We start from the raw sequence: 15,514 nt of genomic DNA on the forward strand, positions 1-15,514 counted from the left end.
GGCGTTTCCTGTCGAGGGCGCTAGGCCTACCCACACAAGTGGGGTATCATTTTTATCAGGAGACTTGGGGGAACGCTGGGTGGAAGGAAATTTGTGGCTCCTCTCAGATTCCAGAACTTTCTGCCACAGAAATGTGAGGAACATGTGTTTTTTTAGCCAAATTGTGAGGTTTTCAAAGGATTCTGGGTAACAGAACCTGGTCCGAGCCCCGCAAGTCACCCCTCCTTGGATTCCCCTAGGTCTCTAGTTTTCAGAAATGCACAGGTTTGGTAGGTTTCCCTAGGTGCCGGCTGAGCTAGAGGCCAAAATCTACAGGTAGGCACTTCGCAAAAAACACCTCCTGTTTTCTTTAAAAAATTTGGATGTGTCCACGTTGCGCTTTGGGGCGTTTCCTGTCGCAGGCGCTAGGCCTACCCATACAAGTGAGGTATCATTTTTATCGGGAGACTTGGGGGAACTCTGGGTGGAAGGAAATTTGTGGCTCCTCTCAGATTCCAGAACTTTCTGCCACAGAAATGTGAGGAACATGTGTTTTTTTAGCCAAATCGTGAGGTTTGCAAAGGATTCTGGGTAACAGAACCTGGTCCGAGCCCCGCAAGTCACCCCTCCTTGGATTCCCCTAGGTCTCTAGTTTTCAGAAATGCACAGGTTTGATAGGTTTCCCTAGGTGCCGGCTGAGCTAGAGGCCAAAATCTACAGGTAGGCACTTCGCAAAAAACACCTCCTGTTTTCTTTCAAAAATTCGGATGTGTCCACGTTGCGCTTTGGGGCGTTTCCTGTCGCGGGCGCTAGGCCTACCCACACAAGTGAGGTATAATTTTTATCGGGAGACTTGGGGGAACGCTGGGTGGAAGGAAATTTGTGGCTCCTCTCAGATTCCAGAACTTTCTGCCACAGAAATGTGAGGAACATGTGTTTTTTTAGCCAAATTGTGAGGTTTGAAAAGGATTGTGGGTAACAGAACCTGGTCCGACCCCGCAAGTCACCCCATCTTGGATTCCCCTAGGTCTCTAGTTTTCAGAAATGCACAGGTTTGGTAGGTTTCCCTAGGTGCCGGCTGAGCTAGAGGCCAAAATCTACAGGTAGGCACTTCGCAAAAAACACCTCTGTTTTCTTTAAAAAATTTGGATGTGTCCACGTTGCGCTTTGCGTCGTTTCCTGTCGCAGGCGTTAGGCCTACCCACACAAGTGAGGTATAATTTTTATCGGGAGACTTGGGGGAACGCTGGGTGGAAGGAAATTTGTGGCTCCTCTCAGATTCCAGAACTTTCTGCCACAGAAATGTGAGGAACATGTGTTTTTTTAGCCAAATTGTGAGGTTTGCAAAGGATTCTGGGTAACAGAACCAGGTCCAAGCCCCGCAAGTCACCCCTCCTTGGATTCCCCTAGGTCTCTAGTTTTCAGAAATGCACACGTTTGGTAGGTTTCCCTAGGTGCCGGCTGAGCTAGAGGCCAAAATCTACAGGTAGGCACTGCGCAAAAAACACCTCTGTTTTCTTTCAAAAATTTGGATGTGTCCACGTTGCGCTTTGGGGCGTTTCCTGTCGCGGGCGCTAGGCCTAACCACACAAGTGAGGTATCATTTTTATCGGGAGACTTGGGGGAACGCTGGGTGGAAGGAAATTTGTGGCTCCTCTCAGATTCCAGAACTTTCTGCCACAGAAATGTGAGTAACATGTGTTTTTTTAGGCAAATTTTGCGGTTTGCAAAGGATTCTGGGTAACAGAACCTGGTCTGAGCCCCGCAAGTCACCCCTCCTTGGATTCCCCTAGGTCTCTAGTTTTCAGAAATGCACAGGTTTGGTAGGTTTCCCTAGGTGCCGGCTGAGCTAGAGGCCAAAATCTACAGGTAGGCACTGCGCAAAAAACACCTACTGTTTTCTTTCAAAAATTTGGATGTGTCCACGTTGCGCTTTGGGGCGTTTCCTGTCGCGGGCGCTAGGAACTACCACACAAGTGAGGTATCATTTTTATCGGGAGACTTGGGGGAACGCTGGGTGGAAGGAAATTTGTGGCTCCTCTCAGATTCCAGAACTTTCTGCCACAGAAATGTGAGTAACATGTGTTTTTTTAGCCAAATTTTGAGGTTTGCAAAGGATTCTGGGTAACAGAACCTGGTCCGAGCCCCGCAAGTCACCCCTCCTTGGTTTCCCCTAGGTCTCTAGTTTTCAGAAATGCACAGGTTTGGTAGGTTTCCCTAGGTGCCGGGTGAGCTAGAGGCCAAAATCTACAGGTAGGCACTTCGCAAAAAACACCTCTGTTTTCTTTCAAAAATTTGGATGTGTCCACGTTGCGCTTTGGGGCGTTTCCTGTCGCGGGCGCTAGGCCTAACCACACAAGTGAGGTATCATTTTTATCGGGAGACTTGGGGGAATGCTGGGTGGAAGGAAATTTGTGGCTCCTCTCAGATTCCAGAACTTTCTGCCATAGAAATGTGAGGAACATGTGTTTTTTTAGCCAAATTTTGAGGTTTGCAAAGGATTCTGGGTAACAGAACCTGGTCCGAGCCCCGCAACTCACCCCTCCTTGTATTCCCCTAGGTCTCTAGTTTTCAGAAATGCACAGGTTTGGTGGGTTTCCCTAGGTGCCGGCTGAGCTAGAGGCCAAAATCTACAGGTAGGCACTTCGCAAAAAACACCTCTGTTTTCTTTCAAAAATTTGGATGTGTCCACGTTGCGCTTTGGGGCATTTCCTGTCGCGGGCGCTAGGCCTACCCACACAAGTGAGGTATCATTTTTATCGGGAGACTTGGGGGAACGCTGGGTGGAAGGAAATTTGTGGCTCCTCTCAGATTCCAGAACTTTCTGCCACAGAAATGTGAGGAACATGTGTTTTTTGAGCCAAATTTTGAGGTTTGCAAAGGATTCTGGGTAACAGAACCTGGTCCGAGCCTCGCAAGTCACCCCTCCTTGGTTTCCCCTAGGTCTCTAGTTTTCAGAAATGCACAGGTTTGGTAGGTTTCCCTAGGTGCCGGGTGAGCTAGAGGCCAAAATCTACAGGTAGGCACTTCGCAAAAAACACCTCTGTTTTCTTTCAAAAATTTGGATGTGTCCACGTTGCGCTTTGGGGCGTTTCCTGTCGCGGGCGCTAGGCCTAACCACACAAGTGAGGTATCATTTTTATCGGGAGACTTGGGGGAATGCTGGGTGGAAGGAAATTTGTGGCTCCTCTCAGATTCCAGAACTTTCTGCCATAGAAATGTGAGGAACATGTGTTTTTTTAGCCAAATTTTGAGGTTTGCAAAGGATTCTGGGTAACAGAACCTGGTCCGAGCCCCGCAACTCACCCCTCCTTGTATTCCCCTAGGTCTCTAGTTTTCAGAAATGCACAGGTTTGGTGGGTTTCCCTAGGTGCCGGCTGAGCTAGAGGCCAAAATCTACAGGTAGGCACTTCGCAAAAAACACCTCTGTTTTCTTTCAAAAATTTGGATGTGTCCACGTTGCGCTTTGGGGCATTTCCTGTCGCTGGCGCTAGGCCTACCCACACAAGTGAGGTATCATTTTTATCGGGAGACTTGGGGGAACGCTGGGTGGAAGGAAATGTGTGGCTCCTCTCAGATTCCAGAACTTTCTGCCACAGAAATGTGAGGAACATGTGTTTTTTTAGCCAAATTTTGAGGTTTGCAAAGGATTCTGGGTAACAGAACCTGGTCCGAGCCTCGCAAGTCACCCCATCTTGGATTCCCCTAGGTCTCTAGTTTTCAGAAATGCTCAGGTTTGGTAGGTTTCCCTAGGTGCCGGCTGAGCTAGAGGCCAAAATCTACAGCTAGGCACTTCGCAAAAAACACCTCTGTTTTCTTTAAAAAATGTGGATGTGTCCACGTTGCACTTTGGGGCGTTTCCTGTCGTGGGGGCTAGGCCTACCCACACAAGTGAGGTATCATTTTTATCGGGAGACTTGGGGGAACGCTGAGTTGAAGGAAATTTGTGGCTCCTCTCAGATTCCAGAACTTTCTGCCACAGAATTGTGAGGAACATGTGTTTTTTTAGCCTAATTTTGAGGTTTGCAAAGGATTCTGGGTAACAGAACCAGGTCCGAGCCCCGCAAGTCACCCCTCCTTGGATTCCCATAGGTCTCTAGTTTTCAGAAATGCACAGGTTTGGTAGGTTTCCCTAGGTGCCGGCTGAGCTAGAGTTCAAAATCTACAGGTAGGCATTTGGCAAAAAACACCTCTGTTTTCTTTCAAAAATTTGGATGTGTCCACTTTGCGCTTTGGGGCGTTTCCTGTCGCGGGCGCTAGGCCTACGCACACAAGTGAGGTATCATTTTTATCGGGAGACTTGGGGGAACGCTGGGTGGATGGAAATTTGTGGCTCCTCTCAGATTCCAGAAGTTTCTGCCACAGAAATGTGAGGGACATGTGTTTTTTTAGCCAAATTTTGAGGTTTGCAAAGGATTCTGGGTAACAGAACCTGGTCCGAGCCCCGCAAGTCACTCCTCCTTGGATTCCCCTAGGTCTCTAGTTTTCAGAAATGCACAGGTTTGGTAGGTTTCCCTAGGTGCCGGCTGAGCTAGAGGCCAAAATCTACAGGTAGGCACTTCGCAAAAAACACCTCTGTTTTCTTTCAAAAATTTGGATGTGTCCACGTTGCACTTTGGGGCATTTACTGTCGCGGGCGCTAGGCCTACCCACACAAGTGAAGTATCATTTTTATCGGGAGACTTGGGGGAACGCTGGGTGGAAGGAAATTTGTGGCTCCTCTCAGATTCCAGAACTTTCTGCCACAGAAATGTGAGGAACATGTGTTTTTTTAGCCAAATTTTGAGGTTTGCAAAGGATTCTGGGTAACAGAACCTGGTCCGAGCCCCGCAAGTCACCCCATCTTGGATTCCCCTAGGTCTCTAGTTTTCAGAAATGCACAGGTTTGGTAGGTTTCCCTAGGTGCCGGCTGAGCTAGAGGCCAAAATCTACAGGTAGGCACTTCGCAAAAAACTCCTCTGTTTTCTTTCAAAAATTTTGATGTGTCCACGTTGCGCTTTGGGGCATTTCCTGTCGCGGGCGCTAGGCCTACCCACACAAGTGAGGTATCACTTTTATCGGGAGACTTGGGGGAACGCTGGGTGGATGGAAATTTGTGGCTCCTCTCAGATTCCAGAACTTTCTGCCACAGAAATGTGAGTAACATGTGTTTTTTTAGCCAAATTTTGAGGTTTGCAAAGGATTCTGGGTAACAGAACCTGGTCCGAGCCCCGCAAGTCACCCCTCCTTGGTTTCCCCTAGGTCTCTAGTTTTCAGAAATGCACAGGTTTGGTAGGTTTCCCTAGGTGCCGGGTGAGCTAGAGGCCAAAATCTACAGGTAGGCACTTCGCAAAAAACACCTCTGTTTTCTTTAAAAAATTTGGATGTGTCCACGTTGCGCTTTGGGGCGTTTCCTGTCGCGGGCGCTAGGCCTAACCACACAAGTGAGGTATCATTTTTATCGGGAGACTTGGGGGAATGCTGGGTGGAAGGAAATTTGTGGCTCCTCTCAGATTCCAGAACTTTCTGCCATAGAAATGTGAGGAACATGTGTTTTTTTAGCCAAATTTTGAGGTTTGCAAAGGATTCTGGGTAACAGAACCTGGTCCGAGCCCCGCAACTCACCCCTCCTTGTATTCCCCTAGGTCTCTAGTTTTCAGAAATGCACAGGTTTCGTGGGTTTCCCTAGGTGCCGGCTGAGCTAGAGGCCAAAATCTACAGGTAGGCACTTCGCAAAAAACACCTCTGTTTTCTTTCAAAAATTTGGATGTGTCCACGTTGCGCTTTGGGGCATTTCCTGTCGCGGGCGCTAGGCCTACCCACACAAGTGAGGTATCATTTTTATCGGGAGACTTGGGGGAACGCTGGGTGGGAGGAAATTTGTGGCTCCTCTCAGATTCCAGAACTTTCTGCCACAGAAATGTGAGGAACATGTGTTTTTTTAGCCAAATTTTGAGGTTTGCAAAGGATTCTGGGTAACAGAACCTGGTCCGAGCCTCGCAAGTCACCCCTCCTTGGTTTCCCCTAGGTCTCTAGTTTTCAGAAATGCACAGGTTTGGTAGGTTTCCCTAGGTGCCGGGTGAGCTAGAGGCCAAAATCTACAGGTAGGCACTTCGCAAAAAACACCTCTGTTTTCTTTCAAAAATTTGGATGTGTCCACGTTGCGCTTTGGGGCGTTTCCTGTCGCGGGCGCTAGGCCTAACCACACAAGTGAGGTATCATTTTTATCGGGAGACTTGGGGGAATGCTGGGTGGAAGGAAATTTGTGGCTCCTCTCAGATTCCAGAACTTTCTGCCATAGAAATGTGAGGAACATGTGTTTTTTTAGCCAAATTTTGAGGTTTGCAAAGGATTCTGGGTAACAGAACCTGGTCCGAGCCCCGCAACTCACCCCTCCTTGTATTCCCCTAGGTCTCTAGTTTTCAGAAATGCACAGGTTTCGTGGGTTTCCCTAGGTGCCGGCTGAGCTAGAGGCCAAAATCTACAGGTAGGCACTTCGCAAAAAACACCTCTGTTTTCTTTCAAAAATTTGGATGTGTCCACGTTGCGCTTTGCGGCATTTCCTGTCGCGGGCGCTAGGCCTACCCACACAAGTGAGGTATCATTTTTATCGGGAGACTTGGGGGAACGCTGGGTGGAAGGAAATTTGTGGCTCCTCTCAGATTCCAGAACTTTCTGCCACAGAAATGTGAGGAACATGTGTTTTTTTAGCCAAATTTTGAGGTTTGCAAAGGATTCTGGGTAACAGAACCTGGTCCGAGCTTTGCAAGTCACCCCATCTTGGATTCCCCTAGGTCTCTAGTTTTCAGAAATGCTCAGGTTTGGTAGGTTTCCCTAGGTGCCGGCTGAGCTAGAGGCCAAAATCTACAGCTAGGCACTTCGCAAAAAACACCTCTGTTTTCTTTAAAAAATGTGGATGTGTCCACGTTGCACTTTGGGGCGTTTCCTGTCGTGGGGGCTAGGCCTACCCACACAAGTGAGGTATCATTTTTATCGGGAGACTTGGGGGAACGCTGAGTTGAAGGAAATTTGTGGCTCCTCTCAGATTCCAGAACTTTCTGCCACAGAATTGTGAGGAACATGTGTTTTTTTAGCCAAATTTTGAGGTTTGCAAAGGATTCTGGGTAACAGAACCAGGTCCGAGCCCCGCAAGTCACCCCTCCTTGGATTCCCATAGGTCTCTAGTTTTCAGAAATGCACAGGTTTGGTAGGTTTCCCTAGGTGCCGGCTGAGCTAGAGTTCAAAATCTACAGGTAGGCATTTGGCAAAAAACACCTCTGTTTTCTTTCAAAAATTTGGATGTGTCCACGTTGCGCTTTGGGGCGTTTCCTGTCGCGGGCGCTAGGCCTACGCACACAAGTGAGGTATCATTTTTATCGGGAGACTTGGGGGAACGCTGGGTGGATGGAAATTTGTGGCTCCTCTCAGATTCCAGAAGTTTCTGCCACAGAAATGTGAGGGACATGTGTTTTTTTAGCCAAATTTTGAGGTTTGCAAAGGATTCTGGGTAACAGAACCTGGTCCGAGCCCCGCAAGTCACTCCTCCTTGGATTCCCCTAGGTCTCTAGTTTTCAGAAATGCACAGGTTTGGTAGGTTTCCCTAGGTGCCGGCTGAGCTAGAGGCCAAAATCTACAGGTAGGCACTTCGCAAAAAACACCTCTGTTTTCTTTCAAAAATTTGGATGTGTCCACGTTGCACTTTGGGGCATTTACGGTCGCGGGCGCTAGGCCTACCCACACAAGTGAGGTATCATTTTTATCGGGAGACTTGGGGGAACGCTGGGTGGAAGGAAATTTGTGGCTCCTCTCAGATTCCAGAACTTTCTGCCACAGAAATGTGAGGAACATGTGTTTTTTTAGCCAAATTTTGAGGTTTGCAAAGGATTCTGGGTAACAGAACCTGGTCCGAGCCCCGCAAGTCACCCCATCTTGGATTCCCCTAGGTCTCTAGTTTTCAGAAATGCACAGGTTTGGTAGGTTTCCCTAGGTGCCGGCTGAGCTAGAGGCCAAAATCTACAGGTAGGCACTTCGCAAAAAACTCCTCTGTTTTCTTTCAAAAATGTGGATGTGTCCACGTTGCGCTTTGGGGCATTTCCTGTCGCGGGCGCTAGGCCTACCCACACAAGTGAGGTATCATTTTTATCGGGAGACTTGGGGGAACGCTGGGTGGAAGGAAATTTGTGGCTCCTCTCAGATTCCAGAACTTTCTGCCACAGAAATGTGAGGAACATGTGTTTTTTTAGCCAAATTTTGAGGTTTGCAAAGGATTCTGGGTAACAGAACCTGGTCCGAGCCTCGCAAGTCACCCCATCTTGGATTCCCCTAGGTCTCTAGTTTTCAGAAATGCACAGGTTTGGTAGGTTTCCCTAGGTGCCGGCTGAGCTAGAGGCCAAAATCTACAGGTAGGCACTTCGCAAAAAACACCTCTGTTTTCTTTAAAAAATGTGGATGTGTCCACGTTGCACTTTGGGGCGTTTCCTGTCGTGGGGGCTAGGCCTACCCACACAAGTGAGGTATCATTTTTATCGGGAGACTTGGGGGAACGCTGAGTTGAAGGAAATTTGTGGCTCCTCTCAGATTCCAGAACTTTCTGCCACAGAATTGTGAGGAACATGTGTTTTTTTTGCCAAATTTTGAGGTTTGCAAAGGATTCTGGGTAACAGAACCAGGTCCGAGCCCCGCAAGTCACCCCTCCTTGGATTCCCCTAGGTCTCTAGTTTTCAGAAATGCACAGGTTTGGTAGGTTTCCCTAGGTGCCGGCTGAGCTAGAGTTCAAAATCTACAGGTAGGCACTTTGCAAAAAACACCTGTTTTCTTTCAAAAATTTGGATGTGTCCACGTTGCGCTTTGGGGCATTTCCTGTCGCGGGCGCTAGGCCTACCCACACAAGTGAGGTATCATTTTTATCGGGAGACTTGGGGGAACGCTGGGTGGAAGGAAATTTGTGGCTCCTCTCAGATTCCAGAACTTTCTGCCACAGAAATGTGAGGAACATGTGTTTCTTTAGCCAAATTTTGAGGTTTGCAAAGGATTCTGGGTAACAGAACCTGGTCCGAGCCTCGCAAGTCACCCCATCTTGGATTCCCCTAGGTCTCTAGTTTTCAGAAACGCACAGGTTTGGTAGGTTTCCCTAGGTGCCGGCTGAGCTAGAGGCCAAAATCTACAGGTAGGCACTTCGCAAAAAACACCTCTGTTTTCTTTAATAAATGTGGATGTGTCCACGTTGCACTTTGGGGCGTTTCCTGTCGCGGGGGCTAGGCCTACCCACACAAGTGAGGTATCATTTTTATCGGGAGACTTGGGGGAACGCTGAGTTGAAGGATATTTGTGGCTCCTCTCAGATTCCAGAACTTTCTGCCACAGAATTGTGAGGAACATGTGTTTTTTTTGCCAAATTTTGAGGTTTGCAAAGGATTCTGGGTAAGAGAACCTGGTCCGAGCCCCGCAAGTCACCCCTCCTTGGATTCCCCTAGGTCTCTAGTTTTCAGAAATGCACAGGTTTGGTAGGTTTCCCTAGGTGCCGGCTGAGCTAGAGGCCAAAATCTACAGGTAGGCATTTGGCAAAAAACACCTCTGTTTTCTTTCAGAAATTTGGATGTGTCCACGTTGCGCTTTGGGGCGTTTCCTGTCGCGGGTGCTAGGCCTACCCACACAAGTGAGGTATCATTTTTATCGGGAGACTTGGGGGAACACTGGGTGGATGGAAATTTGTGGCTCCTCTCAGATTCCAGAACTTTCTGCCACAGAAATGTGAGGGACATGTGTTTTTTTAGCCAAATTTTGAGGTTTGCAAAGGATTCTGGGTAACAGAACCAGGTCCGAGCCCCGCAAGTCACCCCTCCTTGGATTCCCCTAGGTCTCTAGTTTTCAGAAATGCACAGGTTTGGTAGGTTTCCCTAGGTGCCGGCTGAGCTAGAGGCCAAAATCTACAGGTAGGCACTTCGCAAAAAACACCTCCTGTTTTCTTTCAAAAATTTGGATGTGTCCACGTTGCGCTTTGGGGCGTTTCCTGTCGCGGGCGCTAGGCCTACCCACACAAGTGAGGTATCATTTTTATCGGGAGACTTAGGGGAACGCTGGGTGGATGGAAATTTGTGGCTCCTCTCAGATTCCAGAACTTTCTGCCACAGAAATGTGAGGAACATGTGTTTTTTTAGCCAAATTTTGAGGTTTGCAAAGGATTCTGGGTAAGAGAACCTGGTCCGAGCCTCGCAAGTCACCCCATCTTGGATTCCCCTAGGTCTCTAGTTTTCAGAAACGCACAGGTTTGGTAGGTTTCCCTAGGTGCCGGCTGAGCTAGAGGCCAAAATCTACAGGTAGGCACTTCGCAAAAAACACCTCTGTTTTCTTTAAAAAATGTGGATGTGTCCACGTTGCACTTTGGGGCGTTTCCTGTCGCGGGGGCTAGGCCTACCCACACAAGTGAGGTATCATTTTTATCGGGAGACTTGGGGGAACGCTGGGTGGATGGAAATTTGTGGCTCCTCTCAGATTCCAGAACTTTCTGCCACAGAAATGTGAGGGACATGTGTTTTTTTAGCCAAATTCTGAGGTTTGCAAAGGATTCTGGGTAACAGAACCTGGTCCGAGCCCGGCAAGTCACACCATCTTGGATTCCCCTAGGTCTCTAGTTTTCAGAAATGCAGAGGTTTGGTAGGTTTCCCTAGGTGCCGGCTAAGCTAGAGGCCAAAATCTACAGGTAGGCACTTCGCAAAAAACACCTCTGTTTTCTTTCAAAAATTTGGATGTGTCCACGTTGCGCTTTGGGACGTTTCCTGTCGCGGGCGCTAGGCCTACCCACACAAGTGAGGTATAATTTTTATCGGGAGACTTGGGGGAACGCTGGATGGAAGGAAATTTGTGGCTCCTCTCAGATTCCAGAACTTTCTACCACAGAAATGTGAGGAACATGGTTTTTTTTAGCCAAATTTTGAGGTTTGCAAAGGATTCTGGGTAACAGAACCTGGTCCGAGCCTCGCAAGTCACCCCATCTTCGATTCCCCTAGGTCTCTAGTTTTCAGAAACGCAAAGGTTTGGTAGGTTTCCCTAGGAGCCGGCTGAGCTAGAGGCCAAAATCTACAGGTAGGCACTTCGCAAAAAACACCTCTGTTTTCTTTCAAAAATTTGGATGTGTCCACGTTGCGCTTTGGGACGTTTCCTGTCGCGGGCGCTAGGCCTACCCACACAAGTGAGGTATCATTTTTATCGGGAGACTTGGGGCAACGCTGGGTGGAAGGAAATGTGTGGCTCCTCTCAGATTCCAGAACTTTCTACCACAGAAATGTGAGGAACATGTGTTTTTTTAGCCAAATTTTGAGGTTTGCAAAGGATTCTGGGTAACAGAACCTGGTCCGAGCCCCGCAAGTCACCCCTCCTTGGATTCCCCTACGTCTCTAGTTTTCAGAAATGCACAGGTTTGGTAGGTTTCCCTAGGTGCCGGCTGAGCTAGAGGCCGAAATCTACAGGTAGGCACTTCGCAAAAAACACCTCCTGTTTTCTTTAAAAAATTTGGATGTGTCCACGTTGCGCTTTGGGGCGTTTCCTGTCGCGGGCACTACGCCTACCCACACAAGTGAGGTATCATTTTTATCGGGAGACTTGGGGGAACGCTGGGTGGAAGGAAATTTGTGGGTCCTCTCAGATTCCAGAACTTTCTACCACAGAAATGTGAGGAACATGTGTTTTTTTTAGGCAAATTTTGAGGTTTGCAAAGGATTCTGGGTAACAGAACCTGGTCCGAGCCCCGCAAGTCACCCCTCCTTGGATTTCCCTACGTCTCTAGTTTTCAGAAATGCAAAGGTTTGGTGGGTTTCCCTAGGTGCCGGCTGAGCTAGAGGCCAAAATCTAAAGGTAGGCATTTCGCAAAAAACACCTATGTTTTCTTTCAAAAATTTGGATGTGTCCACGTTGCGCTTTGGGGCGTTTCCTGTCGCGGGCGCTAGGCCTACCCACACAAGTGAGGTATCATTTTTATCGGGAGACTTGGGGGAACGCTGGGTGGATGGAAATTTGTGGCTCCTCTCAGATTCCAGAACTTTCTGCCACAGAAATGTGAGGGACTTGTGTTTTTTTAGCCAAATTCTGAGGTTTGCAAAGGATTCTGGGTAACAGAACCTGGTCCGAGCCCCGCAAGTCACCCCTCCTTGGATTCCCCTAGGTCTCTAGTTTTCAGAAATGCAAAGGTTTGGTGGATTTCCCTAGGTGCCGGCTGAGCTAGAGGCCAAAATCTACAGGTAGGCATTTCGCAAAAAACACCTCTGTTTTCTTTCAAAAATTTGGATGTGTCCACGTTGCGCTTTGGGGCGTTTACTGTCGCGGGCGCTAGGCCTACCCACACAAGTGAGGTATAATTTTTATCGGGAGACTTGGGGGAACGCTGGGTGGAAGGAAATTTGTGGCTCCTCTCAGATTCCAGAACTTTCTGCCACAGAAATGAGAGGAACATGTGTTTTTTTAGCCAAATTTTGAGGTTTGCAAAGGATTCTGAGTAACAGAACCAGGTCCGAGCCCCGCAAGTCACCCCTCCTTGGATTCCCCTAGGTCTCTAGTTTTCAGAAATGCACAGGTTTGGTAGGTTTCCCTAGGTGCCGGCTGAGCTAGAGGCCAAAATATACAGGTAGGCACTTCGCAAAAAACACCTCTGTTTTCTTTCAAAAATTTGGGTGTGTCCACTTTGCGCTTTGGGGCGTTTCCTGTCGCGGGCGCTAGGCCTAACCACACAAGTGAGGTATCATTTTTATCGGGAGAGTTGGGGGAACGCTGGGTGGAAGGAAATTTGTGGCTCCTCTCAGATTCCAGAACTTTCTGCCACAGAAATGTGAGTAACATGTGTTTTTTTAGCCAAATTTTGAGGTTTGCAAAGGATTCTGGGTAACAGAACCTGGTCCGAGCCCCGCAAGTCACCCCATCTTGGATTCCCCTAGGTCTCTAGTTTTCAGAAATGCAGAGGTTTGGTAGGTTTCCCTAGGTGCCGGCTGAGCTAGAGGCCAAAATCTACAGGTAGGCACTTCGCAAAAAACACCTCTGTTTTCTTTCAAAAATTTGGATGTGTCCACGTTGCGCTTTGGGACGTTTCCTGTCGCGGGCGCTAGGCCTACCCACACAAGTAAGGTATCATTTTTATCGGGAGACTTGGGGGAACGCTGGGTGGAAGGAAATTTGTGGCTCCTCTCAGATTCCAGAACTTTTTGCCACAGAAATGTGAGGAACATGTGTTTTTTTAGCCAAATTTTGAGGTTTGCAAAGGATTCTGGGTAACAGAACCTGGTCCGAGCCCCGCAAGTCACTCCTCCTTGGATTCCCCACGTCTCTAGTTTTCAGAAATGCACAGGTTTGGTAGGTTTCCCTAGGTGCCGGCTGAGCTAGAGGCCAAAATCTACAGGTAGGCACTTCGCAAAAAACACCTCCTGTTTTCTTTAAAAAATTTGGATGTGTCCACGTTGCGCTTTGGGGCGTTTCCTGACGCGGGCACTACGCCTACCCACACAAGTGAGGTATCATTTTTATCGGGAGACTTGGGGGAACGCTGGGTGGAAGGAAATTTGTGGCTCCTCTCAGATTCCAGAACTTTCTCCCACAGAAATGTGAGGAACATGTGTTTTTTTAGCCAAATTTTGAGGTTTGCAAAGGATTCTGGGTAACAGAACCTGGTCCGAGCCCCGCAAGTCACCCCATCTTGGATTCCCCTAGGTCTCTAGTTTTCAGAAATGCACAGGTTTGGTAGGTTTCCCTAGGTGCCGGCTGAGCTAGAGGCCAAAATCTACAGGTAGGCACTTCGCAAAAAACACCTCTGTTTTCTTTCAAAAATGTGGATGTGTCCACGTTGCGCTTTGGGGCGTTTCCTCTTGCAGGCGCTAGGCCTACCCACACAAGTGAGGTATCATTTTTATCGGGAGACTTGGGGGAACGCTTCGTGGAAGGAAATTTGTGGCTCCTCTCAGATTCCAGAACTTTCTGCCACAGAAATGTGAGGAACATGTGTTTTTTTAGCCAAATTTTGAGGTTTGCAAAGGATTCTGGGTAACAGAACCTGGTCCGAGCCCCGCAAGTCACCCCTCCTTGGATTCCCCTAGGTCTCTAGTTTTTAGAAATGCAAAGGTTTGGTGGGTTTCCCTAGGTGCCGGCTGAGCTAGAGGCCAAAATCTAAAGGTAGGCATTTCGCAAAAAACACCTGTTTTCTTTAAAAAATGTGGATGTGTCCACGTTGCGCTTTGGGGCGTTTCCTGTCGCGGGCGCTAGGCCTACCCACACAAGTGAGGTATCATTTTTATCGGGAGACTTGGGGGAACGCTGGGTGGATGGAAATTTGGGGCTCCTTTCAGATTCTAGAATCTTCTGCCACAGAAATGTGAGGAACATGTGTTTTTTTAGCCAAATTCTGAGGTTTGCAAAGGATTCTGGGTAACAGAACCTGGTCCGAGCCCCGCAAGTCACACCATCTTGGATTCCCCTAGGTCTCTAGTTTTCAGAAATGCAGAGGTTTGGTAGGTTTCCCTAGGTGCCGGCTGAGCTAGAGGCCAAAATCTACAGGTAGGCACTTCGCAAAAAACGCCTCTGTTTTCTTTCAAAAATTTGGATGTGTCCACGTTGCGCTTTGGGACGTTTCCAGTCGCGGTCGCTAGGCCTACCCACACAAGTGAGGTATCATTTTTATCGGGAGACTTGGGGGAACGCTGGGTGGAAGGAAATTTGTGGCTCCTCTCAGATTCCAGAACTTTCTACCACAGAAATGTGAGGAACATGTGTTTTTTTAGCCAAATTTTGAGGTTTGCAAAGGATTCTGGGTAAAAGAACCTGGTCCGAGCCTCGCAAGTCACCCCATCTTGGATTCCCCTAGGTCTCTAGTTTTCAGAAACGCACAGGTTTGGTAGGTTTCCCTAGGTGCCGGCTGAGCTAGAGGCCAAAATCTACAGGTAGGCACTTCGCAAAAAACACCTCTGTTTTCTTTCAAAAATTTGAATGTGTCCATGTTGCGCTTTGGGACGTTTCCTGTCGCGGGCGCTAGGCCTACCCACACAAGTGAGGTATCATTTTTATCGGGAGACTTGGGGGAACGCTGGGTGGAAGGACATTTGTGGCTCCTCTCAGATTCCAGAACTTTCTGCCACAGAAATGTGAGGAACATGTGTTTTTTTAGCCAAATTTTGAGGTTTGCAAAGGATTCTGGGTAACAGAACCTGGTCCGAGCCCCGCAAGTCACCCCTCCTTGGATTCCCCTACATCTCTAGTTTTCAGAAATGCACAGGTTTGGTAGGTTTCCCTAGGTGCCGGCTGAGCTAGAGGCCGAAATCTACAGGTAGGCACGTCGCAAAAAACACCTCTGTTTTCTTTAAAAAATTTGGATGTGTCCACGTTGCGCTTTGGGACGTTTCCTGTCGCGGGCGCTAGGCCTACCCACACAAGTAAGGTATCATTTTTATCGGGAGACTTGGGGGAACGCTGGGTGGAAGTAAATTTGTGGCTCCTCTCAGATTCCATAACTTTCTCCCACAGAAATGTGAGGAACATGTGTTTTTTTAGGCAAATTTTGAGGTTTGCAAAGGATTCTGGGTAACAG

The sequence above is a fragment of the Pleurodeles waltl genome, chromosome 2_2 (assembly GCF_031143425.1).
Source record: "Pleurodeles waltl isolate 20211129_DDA chromosome 2_2, aPleWal1.hap1.20221129, whole genome shotgun sequence".
NCBI lineage: Eukaryota > Metazoa > Chordata > Amphibia > Caudata > Salamandridae > Pleurodeles > Pleurodeles waltl.